Raw genomic sequence first — 13466 nt, forward strand, 5'->3', positions numbered from 1 at the left:
GTCCCACTTGCCCCTTCCTCCTCTGGCTGGGAGCTTCTCGAAATAATTGCTGCTGGCTGCTCTCCCTGTGTGCCCCCGGCAGCACCACCCCTCACTCACCCACACACAAATTTGGCTCAGGGAAGGCCACACCTGGGGGCTAAGGGCGTGGATCAAGCTGGAAGGGTCCCCCATACACCTGCCAGCTCTGGGCCTGAGGTCCCTGAGGGTCAACTCATGCCACCCCTGGACCAAGCTGCATCCATCCGGCGTCTCCATTGGTCCCTGGAAGCCAAGCTTGCTTGCCCGCTGTCACGCCCTGTCCCTCTCCCAGCCCTGCACACACCTGCAGCTGCAACACCATCCTCCCTCTGCCTCTCCCTCCATAGGGCCTGGGCCCAGCCATGGGCTCCTAGGGACTAGATCTCCAGCAACTGGGCCGACCTGAGCAGCACCAGCCATGGAGCTTGGAGCCTCCTGGCATCAGGGAGACACCCCCTCCCACCACGCCACGTCCCTGCTTCCCTGCACCTCCTGCCCACACAACTCCCTGACCTGGTGCTGTGTTCCAAGGAGCCACAAGGAAGGGAGCAGCAGAGCAGGTCACCTTAGGAAGGCAAGCCAGGTGGGGCACAGGCTGCTTGTTGGGGTCAAGCGGAAGAGTTGCCCAACGTGTGTGCATGTGTATGTTTGCGTGCAGTGTGCCTGTGCTTGCGTGCAGTGTCCCGGGTGGGAGGGGCAGCAGGACTGGCATGGGGGCAGAGCCTGGCAGGGGCCAGAGCTCAAGGAGAGGAGCTCAACTCCAGAGGGGCTGCCCTGGGTGGGGACCCAACACTGCAGGGAAGTCAGACCAAGGGGGCAGGTCTGGCTGGTTTGTTCCCAGTGGAGCCCTCCTGCTACCCAGGTGTCCGCCTCCCTGGAACCTCTAGGAGTGCCTACCTTCCGGGACTCACAATGGGGTGGCGGCAGGGACTGGTGCTGCTGTTCAATGCCCACTGTTTATGACTATGGAAATAGAAGTAACATTATAACACTGAAGATGAGCATTTAAATGAAACCAACATAAGACTATTCCTACACATCTAAATTTTGTGAGAAAATGCAAAAAGTTTTTTTTAAAAAGACCAACATAGCAACTTATGCCTTCTGTCTCTTGTGGGCTGCTGGCTCCTGTCTGGGCTCTGAAGGCTGGGTGGTGGACGAAATGGCCACACCCACATGCAGGGCTGCACCTGCTGTGCCCCACACTGATCCACACTGGGGTCGGTAGCTGTGACCTCAATCCCAGACTTGGCGTAGCCACAGGTAGGCCCAAGCTTGGACAGGGTTACGCTCTGCGTCTAGTCTGGAAACCGAGTCCCTGTTAAGACTTTGGGGCACCTCAGACGTGGATGACCAGGTGTGTGACAGTAGGTAATGGGGTCAGGAAGACCTGGTGGACAAGATGGGTTTGAGGGGTCAGAGGAGTTTGGTTACCCACCAGCTGGGCCTCCGGGTCAGGAGGAACCATTTTACCCTAGCACCTGCTAGGGGGCTGGCCATGAAGGCTGGCTTACTGCCTGCCTCGCTTGGGCTTCCTGGGTGGACAGTTGTGCCTAGTGGTGGTGGGGAAGGAAGGGGCTTCAGGTTCCCCTGATCAGGCCACTAGCAATACCCAGGTTCAGGTGGGCTGACCAGGAGTGGCCAGCCAAGGGCCCACCCGGGATATCCAGCACCCAGAAGAGGCAGCAAAAGGGGTGGGATTGCAGCAAGGGAGGCTGAGAAGAATGGGACTGAGCCGCCGTCCTCTACTGAAATATTACATTTTAATTCCCACACTATATAGTTCATATCCAAGGTGATTGCTGATGCCTGGACTGAGTAAAGAGTTAGAGCTCATTGTGTCAGAGGTGCAGACAGGGCTGGAAAGTGGAGCTGTGGCTGAGGCACTCTGCTGCCACCTGCTGTTAAGAAGCTGGAGGACTTGGGGACAAGGCATGGTTGCTAGGTGCCCAAAGCTAGAGCATGGGGAGGCAGGTGTGGCCAGGGCCCAGGCTCTTCAGGCTGTGCCTGGCACTTGAAGGCAGATACCCCAGGCAGCTGCAGCAGAAGCAAGATTGACAGGGGCCAGCTTGGTGGAGGGACCCAGGGCAGGATGCATGTTTGAGGTCATGCTGGACTACCTGGGCCCACACATATATAGCCTTCTCCAGCCCATCCACCACCTGGATGTGTTCCAGCATGGCACTGTAGTGGGTGCACTCGAAGCTGCTACTTCCACCAGGTACAGCAGGAAGTTTGGGGTTCACAGGCTGATGACGTTGTTGGCCAACATCACAATCCCCTTCCACAGGAAGTTAAGAACTAGGGGCTGGTGTTGGAGCACAGCATGGGAAATCCCTGCCTGCGATGCTGCCACCCCACTTGGGCACTGGTTGCTCCACTTCTGATTAGACTCCCTGTAAATGATCCTGGGAAAGCAGTGGAGGATGGTCCAAGAACTAGAGCACCTGCAGCCACGTGGGACACCTGGATGGTGTCCCACGTGGCTGGGCTCAACTCCAGTCATGGCTGGGCTCACCCTCCAAGGAGCAGTGTGTCCGGCAGGTAGTGGTCCATCCACTGGTCCAGGAACACCATGTCAGGGAGTCCACTTCATGCTGCTGCTTCAGCTGAGGGAGGAGGTCCTGGGATGCTCCCAACAGCATGGTGGTCTGTAACAGTGGCTGTTGATGCCTCCTTGAGCAACAACTGGGCACAGCTGTGGCCTTTTCCACCCTGGGTACCAGCTAGGCATGGCTGCAGTCCTTTCCTCCCTGGGCACCAGCTGGGCACAGCTACAGCCATTTCCTCCCTGGGCACCAACTGAGCATGGCTGCAGCCCATCCTCCCCAACCCCCACTCCAGGCCAGCCTTCCCACTCTCCCACTCTTGGGAAGGGACCCTAAGTCGATGCCCACATTGGCCATGTGGGTCAGAGAAGCTGCACCTTGTCCTGCAGGCTGGCAAAGTCCAGCATCTGCTGGGTGATGGCAGCAAAGTCAGGGTTGATATCCATGGTGAACAGTCACCTGCCTGGGGGCAGCAGGCGGGCCATGTGCACAGCCGAGTAGCCACAGTAGCCCCCAGGTCCAGCAGCAGAGCTGGGCAGCATTCCCACATCACTGCATCTACAATGTCTCCTGCAAGGGGCAGAGGTAGCAGAGGGTGGCTTGAGGGCAGGTGGGGGTGGCGGGTGCCTGACCCAGCTCCCTATCTCTCTCCCTGCAGTGGGATCTGTTGCCTCCCCCAACTCCCAGCTCACAGACCCCTGGTTCCACTGTGCACCTTATCCCTGTGTCCTACCATGTTGTCTCTCCTGGTGCCCCCTCAAGGGGGTATGGGATGACCAGCAGGGGCTGCCCCATCCTCTCCCCTGGGTCCTGCAGCAAGACACCTGTGTGCACCCTGGAGTTCAAGGCCAACAGGAGAGCCAGGGAGAACCTTCAAAGTTGGTCCCATGACTCACGCCCAGAGATCCAAAGGAGCCGCACCCACCACCCACCTCCCACCTAGTACAGGAGCTCCTGAACGCAGGGTGCTGAGAAGCCCCAGAGGCTGATGTTGGTGGACACCATAGTGGCCTGTGTTTTCCCTGGGCAGACATGCACTGTCCACTTTATCCGTGTGGACAGTGGTGTGGGTGCAGGCTGGGGCACAGGAGGCCAGTCTGCTGGCTGCACAACCTTTGTCCAGGGAGAGGGCTCTGGCCCTGCAGCTGGGCCCACGGAGCTCCAGACCACTCCCTCGCCCCGGCCTGGGTGCAGCCACAACCCCAGAGACAAGGTGATAACAGGTCCCCCCAGCCCCAGCCCAAGGACCCCACCCCTCCCCAGTGACCACTCCCGTGCCCTCTGTCTGCCACCACTCTCATCTTTCTTTTTGCCCACAATCATGGTTCGCTCCTGCGAGCAGAAGGCGTCGATGGTCCCCACGCTGGGCGTGCTGCTGCACGTGGCGCAGGATGCGGATCTCCTTGCTGTCACCCACGCTGTTGGAAGCAGGTGTACACAGACAGCAAGGCTGAGTGCTGCTAGTGGGCAGCAGCGGCTGGCACCGCCCACAGGGGCGGGACCTGGGCTTGAGCCTGGCCGGTTGGGCAGAGCGAAGTGTGGGAGTGGCAGAGTTTGGGTGTCCATGGGCGTGGCTAAAAGGGGGCGTGGCGGGGAATGATGGACTGTGCAGCACACAGGATGGAAAAGGGTATGGAATGGTAGAAGTTGGTTCGGGGCGGGGCAGGGCGGAAAGGGGCGTGGCGCAGACAGGGTGGCTTTTCCCAGTGGAGGAGGTCGGGAGGGGCGTGGTTAGGGAAAGGGGCGTGGAGGGGATTGATGGACTTGTAGCGTCCACAGGGCTGGACAGGCCATGGAGTGGCAGGGCTCGGGAGGGGCGTGGCTAGGGGCGGGGTCAGGGGCGGGGTCCCCGGCTCTTTCTTCACCACCCAAGGGCAGCAATAGCCGCCCTGTGGTGCATGGGGCTGGGGTGACCTGTGACCTTTGAGGCCAGAATCCTGCCCCAGCTCGGCTCCATGGGCCTCCCCACGGGGAAAGGCGTGGAAGCCGGCTCTCCCCTACACGGGCACGGCTGCGGTGCTGAGGAAGGACACGGCCGAGGGGAGCGCACCTGGTACCAAGGCCTGAGTCCTGCCTGGACCTACGGACACAGCACCTGAGGCCTTGGGGACTCAGAATGAGCTTCCGCCCGCGTCCTTCACACCCCACCGCCTGCACGCGCCCTGCAGGGACTTTGGAAGATGGGAAGAAGCTTGTTTTGGTGTGGGTTGGTTTTTCTGAATGAGCGTTCCTGGTAAACTTCCCGTGTGGATTTGCAGGAAACTCACAAATCATTGTCTCTAAATTCCGTTTCCTGCCATGGCCAAGCCGGGCTCGGGCCACTTGCCTGGACCTCACAGGTGTGGGGGGGCGGTTTCTCTCTCCCTTCCCCATGGTGAGGTCCCGCAAGGGGTGAGGGTCTGTCCAGCCAGGGTGTCCCAGGGTGGGCTTGTAGGGTAGGCAGAGTGGGCTGAGCCCAGCAGGGTGGAATGCCCAAGGCTGAGTCCCCAAGGGTGGCAGGGGACAGGCTTGTAAGCAGAGCCAGGTCTCCGCCAGCCAGGCCAGCACCTTACACCTCAGATCAGATCCACCAGCCACAATCACTTTACCTTCCTAAAGTGCCCAGGGCAACAAGGTACAGAACAGAGCTGGACAGAGGACAGAGCTGCACCAGGTATGTACTGGCTGTGGATCCTGGACATGGCCCAAGCACGCACCTCTGACCACCAGGCAGGGAAGACTGGGATACCTGATCCCTACTCTATACCAGTCCCACCCCCCATGGCCAAGTCTACTGTCCCATGATGGCCAGCAAGGCGGCCCCACAACATGGATGGGGCTAGTGGGACCATCGCCTGTCCCTCCTCACCTGACTTTCCAGGTTGAGGGACAGGCAATGCCCAGGTCAGGCTGAGAGGTGGGGATGTTTTTGCTCCACAGGTTGACTGGCCCTCAGTGGAACATTTGAGAATACTTACAATACGAAAGGATAAATTTTGTCTATTTTACAATTTTTAAAATGCGGTAGAATAACAATAATAATAATAATAAAAAACAGCAAACTCTTTTACTGGACCTCCCAGTTCCAACAAGAATAAGGATAAGGGACAGGCAGTTCCCATGAGCACTCGGGGCCCAGGCAAACAAAGGCTCCCCCAAGGACTCTGGAACTCGGGTCATTTCTGGCTGGCCAGTGAGCTCGATGGGGGAGTGTGCCCCTTGGGGACAGAACACCTGTCCACTGTAGCTCCTCCTTGCTAAGGGCCCTCCCGCAGTGTGGGCATAGAGAGGTCAGCAGGAGCCCAGCAGATTCACGGCCCTGGGTGGGGCAGGCCCTTGGTCAGCTGCCATCCCCTGGATGGCTGGGGAGAAGGCGGAGTCTGGGTCAACTTCCTCTTCCGGAAGCAAAGCAGGTGGAGCGAGCTGCTCCTGTGTCCAGTGGGGCTTGGTATGGCCCTTTGTCCACTCTCCTAGGCTCATGCCAGGAGGAAGGGCATGTAGGCTGGATCACTGGGTGGGCCGCTGACCCCATGGGGTTAGCAGGTGCCACCAGGCAGGGCTCCTGGGGTGCTCAGGATCAGCTGGGCCACCCCACAGGGGAAGCCAACCAAGGGTCTACCTGTGGCAACCACCCCTATCACAGGCAGCAGGCAGGGGCAGGTTTGCAGCAGGGGGGGGCTCAGAGACCGAGAATGGACGGAGCTGCCACCCTCTGTTGAAATGTTAGATCTTTAATTTCCCTGGTATGCAGTTGTGTCCAAGGTGCTTAGAGCTGCCCAGTCAAGGGGTTAGAATCCATTCTGTCAGAAAGGCAGAGAGGCTGGGCTGGGAAGTGCAGCTGTGGCTGAGGCACTCTGCTGCCACCTGCTGTCAGGAACCTGGAGGACAGCTTGAGGACAAGGCCAGGACATTTGCAGGTGCAGCTCCTGTGTCTCAGGAGCCCAGAGTCCAGATGGGAGCACCACTGGCTGGGCCCAGGCATCATCCTGCTGGCATCCCTTTCTTCACTCCACAGCTGCCCTGGATCACAGCACTGGGAGGCAGGTGTAGCCAGGGCCCGGGACTTTCAGGCTCTTGATTCCTTTCCCAGCCATGCACACAGCAGGTGCTCAATAAACACTGGCTGGATGAAAGCCAGGGTCAGCCTCAGGTATGTGGGTTGGGTGGCAGGGTGGGATGGACAGCAGGGCAGCCCAGGGAATGTGGCAGGGTGGGATGGACATGAGGGCAGCCCAGGGAATGTGGAAGGGAATTTGGGAGTGTGAAAATTTCCAACACAGCCATCAGAAAGAAGCTATGTTGAGAATAAAGCTGTCTTGGGTGGGCATTTGGCATAGCAGTAGGGACTTCTGTGTGCCACGTGGGAGTATGTGGGTTCAATGTGCACCCATGTGGCTTCTGACCCCCAGCTACCGCCTAAGGTACTCCTTGGGAGGCAGCAGGTGCTGCAGCCACCTGCTGGGTGCCTACCACTCACTTGGGAGCCCTGGGTCTGCTAGCCTGGCCCCAGCCCTTACAAGCACTTCAGGAATGAACCAGTGGATTGCACCTAGCCAGCTCTCTCTGCCATTGGAACACATTTATTTATTTTCAAAAGATTTATTTATAGTTACAGAGAGAGGGGAGAGGAAGAGAGATCCTCCATCTGTTGGTTTATTCCCCAAATTGCTACAATGGTCAGAGCTGGGCTGGTCTCAAGTTGGGAGCCAGGAGTTTGCTCTGGGTCTCCCATGTGGGTACAGGGTCCAAAGGCATTGCTTTCCCAGGCCACAAGCAGGGAGCTGGATGAGAAGTGGAGCAGCTGGGACATGAGCTGTGGCCAAATGGGATGCCTGTGCCACAGGCAGAGGAATAGCTTGCTATGCCACTACACCAGCCCTTAAACAGATTTGTTGTTGCTGTTTTTAAAAAGCAATCTCAACTCCAAAACAGAATCAAACAAGCAACCCTGGGCATCTCCGGTCTCAGGCAGGAGGGGTTCCTAGTGATGATCCTGGCATTAGTCGCTGTGCAGCCAGTTCCCGGTGTCTCCGGCTTGCTAGTGGGAGAAAATGCAGGGGCCCCTGTGCAACTGTGCAAAATACATATTCCTGGGAGGTCAGGCCATCAAGCATGCTCATGAATGCAAGCAGGAAGTGGCATCACGCAAAGCCAAACATATGGAATGTCTCAGGAAAGCAGTTGGAGCTCGTGGCTTCAGTCTGACTCAGCCTTGGCTGATGCAGCCATTCAGAGATACAGCAAGAAATGGAAGATCTCTCTCTTGCTCCCAGCATGTGGCAGCTAAGCCCTGGCGTAGAAGGAGTGGTCCTGTAGTTGCACACCTACATGTCCTCTCCCACTCCCCACCCCACCCACCTGCCCAACAGCAGGTCCGGTCAGTGGTGCTCACCCCACTACCTGGCACCTCTCCCCCCAGGACCCTTCCTCTCATCTACCTGCCCTGACATCAGGCAGCACCTCTGTCACAGCTCCCTGTAGGAGCTCCAGGGCCATGGCCAGTCGACATGCATGGGTCTCTGTGGCCCCTGTGCCAGCAGCCAGCAAGGCCACCTTGGCAGAGCTCACCTCCAGGAGCAGCGTGTCCAGCATGTAGCGCTGCTTTCAGTGGTCCAGGAACACCATGTCCAGGGTGTCCACGTCATGCTGCTGCTTCACCTGAAGGAGGAGGTCCTGGGATGCTCCTCCTGTATGCATCCTCCTGGAATGCAAAGTGGCCTGTAATAACAGCGGCTCTTTGTGCCTCCTTAGGCAACAGCTGGGCACAGCTGCAGCCCTTTCCTCCCTTGGCAGCAACTGGAGCCAGGCTAGCAGACCCAGGGCTCCCAAGTGAGTGGTAGGCACCCAGCAGGTGGCTGCAGCACCTGCTGCCTCCCAAGGAGTAACTTAGGCAGGAGCTGGGGGTCAGAAGCCACATGGGTGCACATTGAACCCACATACTCCCACGTGGCACACAGAAGTCCCTACTGCTATGCCAAATGCCCACCCAAGACAGCTTTATTCTCAACACAGCTTCTTTCTGATGGCTGTGTCAGGGAAATTTCCACACTCCCAAATTCCCTTCCACATTCCCTGGGCTGCCCTGATGTCCATCCCACCCTGCCACCCAACCCACACACCTGAGGCTGACCCTGGCTTTCATCCAGCCAGTGTTTATTGAGCACCTGCTGTGTGCATGGCTGGGAAAGGAACCAGGAGCCTGTGGGACAGAAAGCTCTTGTCCTCAGACCCAAACCCTGGCAGGGGGTTGCGGGAAGGGTGGGAGTAGTATTTTTGGTCTGGGGCAGGTTAGCAGGGCATCCAGACTGCCCCCACCCACACCCCGGGGACCATCTCTCTGTCCCCCACAGCAGTGTGGCCTGTTGCAAAAGGGGACGGTGCTGCTGCCTGACAATGTTATCTTCCCGGGGAGCCCATACTTCCTGGCACATGTGCATGGCAGCAGCAGCTTCGAGTGCACCCACTACAGCTCATTCCTGGAGTACATGTCAGTGGATGGGCTGGAGAAGGCTATCTGTGTGGGCCCAGGCGGCCTGGTGTGACCTCAACCATGCACCCTTTCCTGGATTCATCTGCCAAGTTGGTCCCTGCCAACCCCGCTTCTGTTGCTGCTACCTGGTATCTGTCTTCAAGTGCCAGGCATACTTAGTGCCTGAAAGTCCCGGGCCCTGGCTACACCTGCCTCCCAGTGCTGTGATCCAGGGCAGCTGTGGAGTGAAGAAAGGGATGCCAGCAGGATGATGCCTGGGCCCAGCCAGTGGTGCTCCCATCTGGACTCTGGGCTCCTGAGACACAGGAGCTGCACCTGCAAATGTCCTGGCCTTGTCCTCAAGCTGTCCTCCAGGTTCCTGACAGCAGGTGGCAGCAGAGTGCCTCAGCCACAGCTGCACTTCCCAGCCCAGCCTCTCTGCCCTTCTGACAGAATGGATTCTAACCCCTTGACTGGGCAGCTCTAAGCACCTTGGACACAACTGCATACCAGGGAAATTAAAGATCTAACATTTCAACAGAGGGTGACATCTCCGTCCATTCTCGGTCTCTGAGCCCCCCCTGCTGCAAACCTGCCCCTGCCTGCTGCCTGTGATAGGGGTGGTTGCCACAGGTAGACCCTTGGTTGGCTTCCCATGTGGGGTGGACCAGCTGATATTGAGCACCCCAGGAGCCCTGCTCAGGCCTGCTCCTCCTGACGCCTGCCTGGTGGCACCTGCTAACCCCATGGGGTCAGCGGCCCACCCAGTGATCCAGCCTACATGCCCTTCCTCCTGGCACGTGCCTAGGAGAGTGGACAAAGGGCCATACCAAGCCCCACTGGACACAGGAGCAGCTCGCTCCACCTGCTTTGCTTCCGGAAGAGGAAGTTGACCCAGACTCCGCCTTCTCCCTAGCCCCATCCAGGTGGTGGGGCCGCCATGCTGTCCATCATGGGACAGTAGACTTGGACTGGTATAGAGTAGGCATCAGGTATCCCATTCTTCCCTGCCTGGTGGTCAGAGGTGCGTGCTTGGGCCATGTCCAGGATCCACAGCCAGTACATACCTGGTGCAGCTCTGTCCTCTGTCCAGCTCTGTTCTGTACCCTGTTGCCCTGGGCACTTTAGGAAGGTAAGGGGCTGATTGTGGCTGGTGGATCTGATCCGAGGTGTAAGGTGCTGGCCTGGCTGGCGGAGACCTGGCTCTGCTTACAAGCCTGTCCCCTGCCACCCTTGGGGACTCAGCCTTGGGCACTCCACCCTGCTGGGCTCAGCCCACTCTGCCTACCCTACAAGCCCACCCTGGGACACCCTGGCTGGACAGACCCTCACCCCTTGCGGGACCTCACCATGGGGAAGGGAGAGAGAAACCGCCCCCCCACACCTGTGAGGTCCAGGCAAGTGGCCCGAGCCCGGCTTGGCCATGGCAGGAAACGGAATTTAGAGACAATGATTTGTGAGTTTCCTGCAAATCCACACGGGAAGTTTACCAGGAACGCTCATTCAGAAAAACCAACCCACACCAAAACAAGCTTCTTCCCATCTTCCAAAGTCCCTGCAGGGCGCGTGGAGGCGGCGGGGTGTGAAGGACGCGGGCGGAAGCTCATTCTGAGTCCCCAAGGCCTCAGGTGCTGTGTCCGTAGGTCCAGGCAGGACTCAGGCCTTGGTACCAGGTGCGCTCCCCTCGGCCGTGTCCTTCCTCAGCACCGCAGCCGTGCCCGTGTAGGGGAGAGCCGGCTTCCACGCCTTTCCCCGTGGGGAGGCCCATGGAGCCGAGCTGGGGCAGGATTCTGGCCTCAAAGGTCACAGGTCACCCCAGCCCCATGCACCACAGGGCGGCTATTGCTGCCCTTGGGTGGTGAAGAAAGAGCAGGGAGCCCCGCCCCTGACCCCGCCCCTAGCCACGCCCCTCCCGAGCCCTGCCACTCCATGGCCTGTCCTGCTGGAGCTACAAGTCCATCAATCCCCTCCACGCCCCTTTCCCTAACCACGCCCCTCCCGACCTCCTCCACTGGGAAAAGCCACCCTGTCTGCGCCACGCCCCTTTCCGCCCTGCCCCGCCCCGAACCAACTTCTACCATTCCATACCCTTTTCCATCCTGTGTGCTGCACAGTCCATCATTCCCCGCCACGCCCCCTTTTAGCCACGCCCATGGACACCCAAACTCTGCCACTCCCACACTTCGCTCCGCCCAACCGGCCAGGCTCAAGCTCAGGTCCCGCCCCCTGTGGGCGGTGCCAGCCGCTGCTGCCCACTAGCAGCACTCAGCCTTGCTGTCTGTGTACACCTGCTTCCAACAGCGTGGGTGACAGCAAGGAGATCCGCATCCTGCGCCACGTGCAGCAGCACGCCCAGCGTGGGGACCATCGACGCCTTCTGCTCGCAGGAGCGAACCATGATTGTGGGCAAAAAGAAAGATGAGAGTGGTGGCAGACAGAGGGCACGGGAGTGGTCACTGGGGAGGGGTGGGGTCCTTGGGCTGGGGCTGGGGGGACCTGTTATCACCTTGTCTCTGGGGTTGTGGCTGCACCCAGGCCGGGGCGAGGGAGTGGTCTGGAGCTCCGTGGGCCCAGCTGCAGGGCCAGAGCCCTCTCCCTGGACAAAGGTTGTGCAGCCAGCAGACTGGCCTCCTGTGCCCCAGCCTGCACCCACACCACTGTCCACACGGATAAAGTGGACAGTGCATGTCTGCCCAGGGAAAACACAGGCCACTATGGTGTCCACCAACATCAGCCTCTGGGGCTTCTCAGCACCCTGCGTTCAGGAGCTCCTGTACTAGGTGGGAGGTGGGTGGTGGGTGCGGCTCCTTTGGATCTCTGGGCGTGAGTCATGGGACCAACTTTGAAGGTTCTCCCTGGCTCTCCTGTTGGCCATGAACTCCAGGGTGCACGCAGGCGTCTTGCTGCAGGACCCAGGGGAGGGGATGGGGCAGCCCCTGCTGGTCATCCCACACCCCCTTGAGGGGGCACCAGGAGAGACAACATGGTAGGACACAGGGATAAGGTGCACAGTGGAACCAGGGGTCTGTGAGCTGGGAGTTGAGGTAGGTAGGCAATAGATCCCACTGCAGGGAGAGAAAGAGATAGGGAGCTGGGTCAGGCACCCGCCACCCCCACCTGCCCTCAAGCCACCCTCTGCTACCTCTGCCCCTTGCAGGAGACATTGTGGATGCAGTGATGTGGGAATGCTGCCCAGCTCTGCTGCTGGACCTGGGGGCTACTGTGGCTACTCGGCTGTGCACATGGCCCACCTGCTGCCCCCAGGCAGACAACTGTTCACCTTGGAGATCAACCCTGACTTTGCTGCCATCACCCAGCAGATGCTGGACTTTGCCAGCCTGCAGGACAAGGTGCAGCTTCTCTGACCCACATGGCCAATGTGGGCATTGATTTAGAGTCCCTTCCCAAGAGCGGGAGAGTGGGAAGGCTGGCCTGGAGTGGGGGGTGGGAAGGATGGGCTGCAGCCATGCTCAGTTGGTGCCCAGGGAGGAAATGGCTGTAGCTGTGCCCAGCTGGTGCCCAGGGAGGAAAGGACTGCAGCCATGCCTAGCTGGTACCCAGGGTGGAAAAGGCCACAGCTGTGCCCAGTTGTTGCTCAAGGAGGCATCAACAGCCACTGTTACAGACCACCATGCTGTTGGGAGCATCCCAGGACCTCCTCCCTCAGCTGAAGCAGCAGCATGAAGTGGACTCCCTGACATGGTGTTCCTGGACCAGTGGATGGACCACTACCTGCCGGACACACTGCTCCTTGGAGGGTGAGCCCAGCCATGACTGGAGTTGAGCCCAGCCACGTGGAATACCATCCAGGTGTCCCACATGGCTGCAGGTGCTCTAGTTCTTGGACCATCCTCCACTGCTTTCCCAGGATCATTTACAGGGAGTCTAATCAGAAGTGGAGCAACCAGTGCCCAAGTGGGGTGGCAGCATCGCAGGCAGGGATTTCCCATGCTATGCTCCAACACCAGCCCCTAGTTCTTAACTTCCTGTGGAAGGGGATTGTGATGTTGGCCAACAACGTCATCTGCCCGGGAACCCCAAACTTCCTGCTGTACCTGGTGGAAGTAGCAGCTTCGAGTGCACCCACTACAGTGCCATGCTGGAACACATCCAAGTGGTGGATGGGCTGGAGAAGGCTATATGTGTGGGCCCAGGTGGTCGAGCATGACCTCAACCTTGCACCCTGCCCTGGGTCCCTCCACCAAGCTGGCCCCTGTCAATCTTGCTTCTGCTGCAGCTGCCTGGGGTATCTGCCTTCAAGTGCCAGGCACAGCCTGAAGAGCCTGGGCCCTGGCCACAGCTGCCTCCCCATGCTCTAGCTTTGGGCACCTAGCAACCTTGCCTTGTCCCCAAGTCCTCCAGCTTCTTAACAGCAGGTGGCAGCAGAGTGCCTCAGCCACAGCTCCACTTTCCAACCCTGTCTGCACCTCTGACACAATGAGCTCTAA

At 59.1% G+C, this 13466-nt stretch overlaps 2 pseudogenes; one reads left to right on the forward strand and one right to left on the reverse strand.

Moving 5' to 3' along the window:
- Positions 1-1360: 1360 nt before the first annotated feature.
- LOC131478082 (catechol O-methyltransferase-like) lies at positions 1361-8141 on the reverse strand (annotated as a pseudogene).
- Positions 8142-10368: 2227 nt separating this feature from the next.
- LOC131478083 (catechol O-methyltransferase-like) lies at positions 10369-13186 on the forward strand (annotated as a pseudogene).
- The last annotated feature ends 280 nt before the right edge of the window (positions 13187-13466 follow it).

This window comes from Ochotona princeps, chromosome 27 (assembly GCF_030435755.1).
Source record: "Ochotona princeps isolate mOchPri1 chromosome 27, mOchPri1.hap1, whole genome shotgun sequence".
In the NCBI taxonomy this organism is placed as follows: domain Eukaryota; kingdom Metazoa; phylum Chordata; class Mammalia; order Lagomorpha; family Ochotonidae; genus Ochotona; species Ochotona princeps.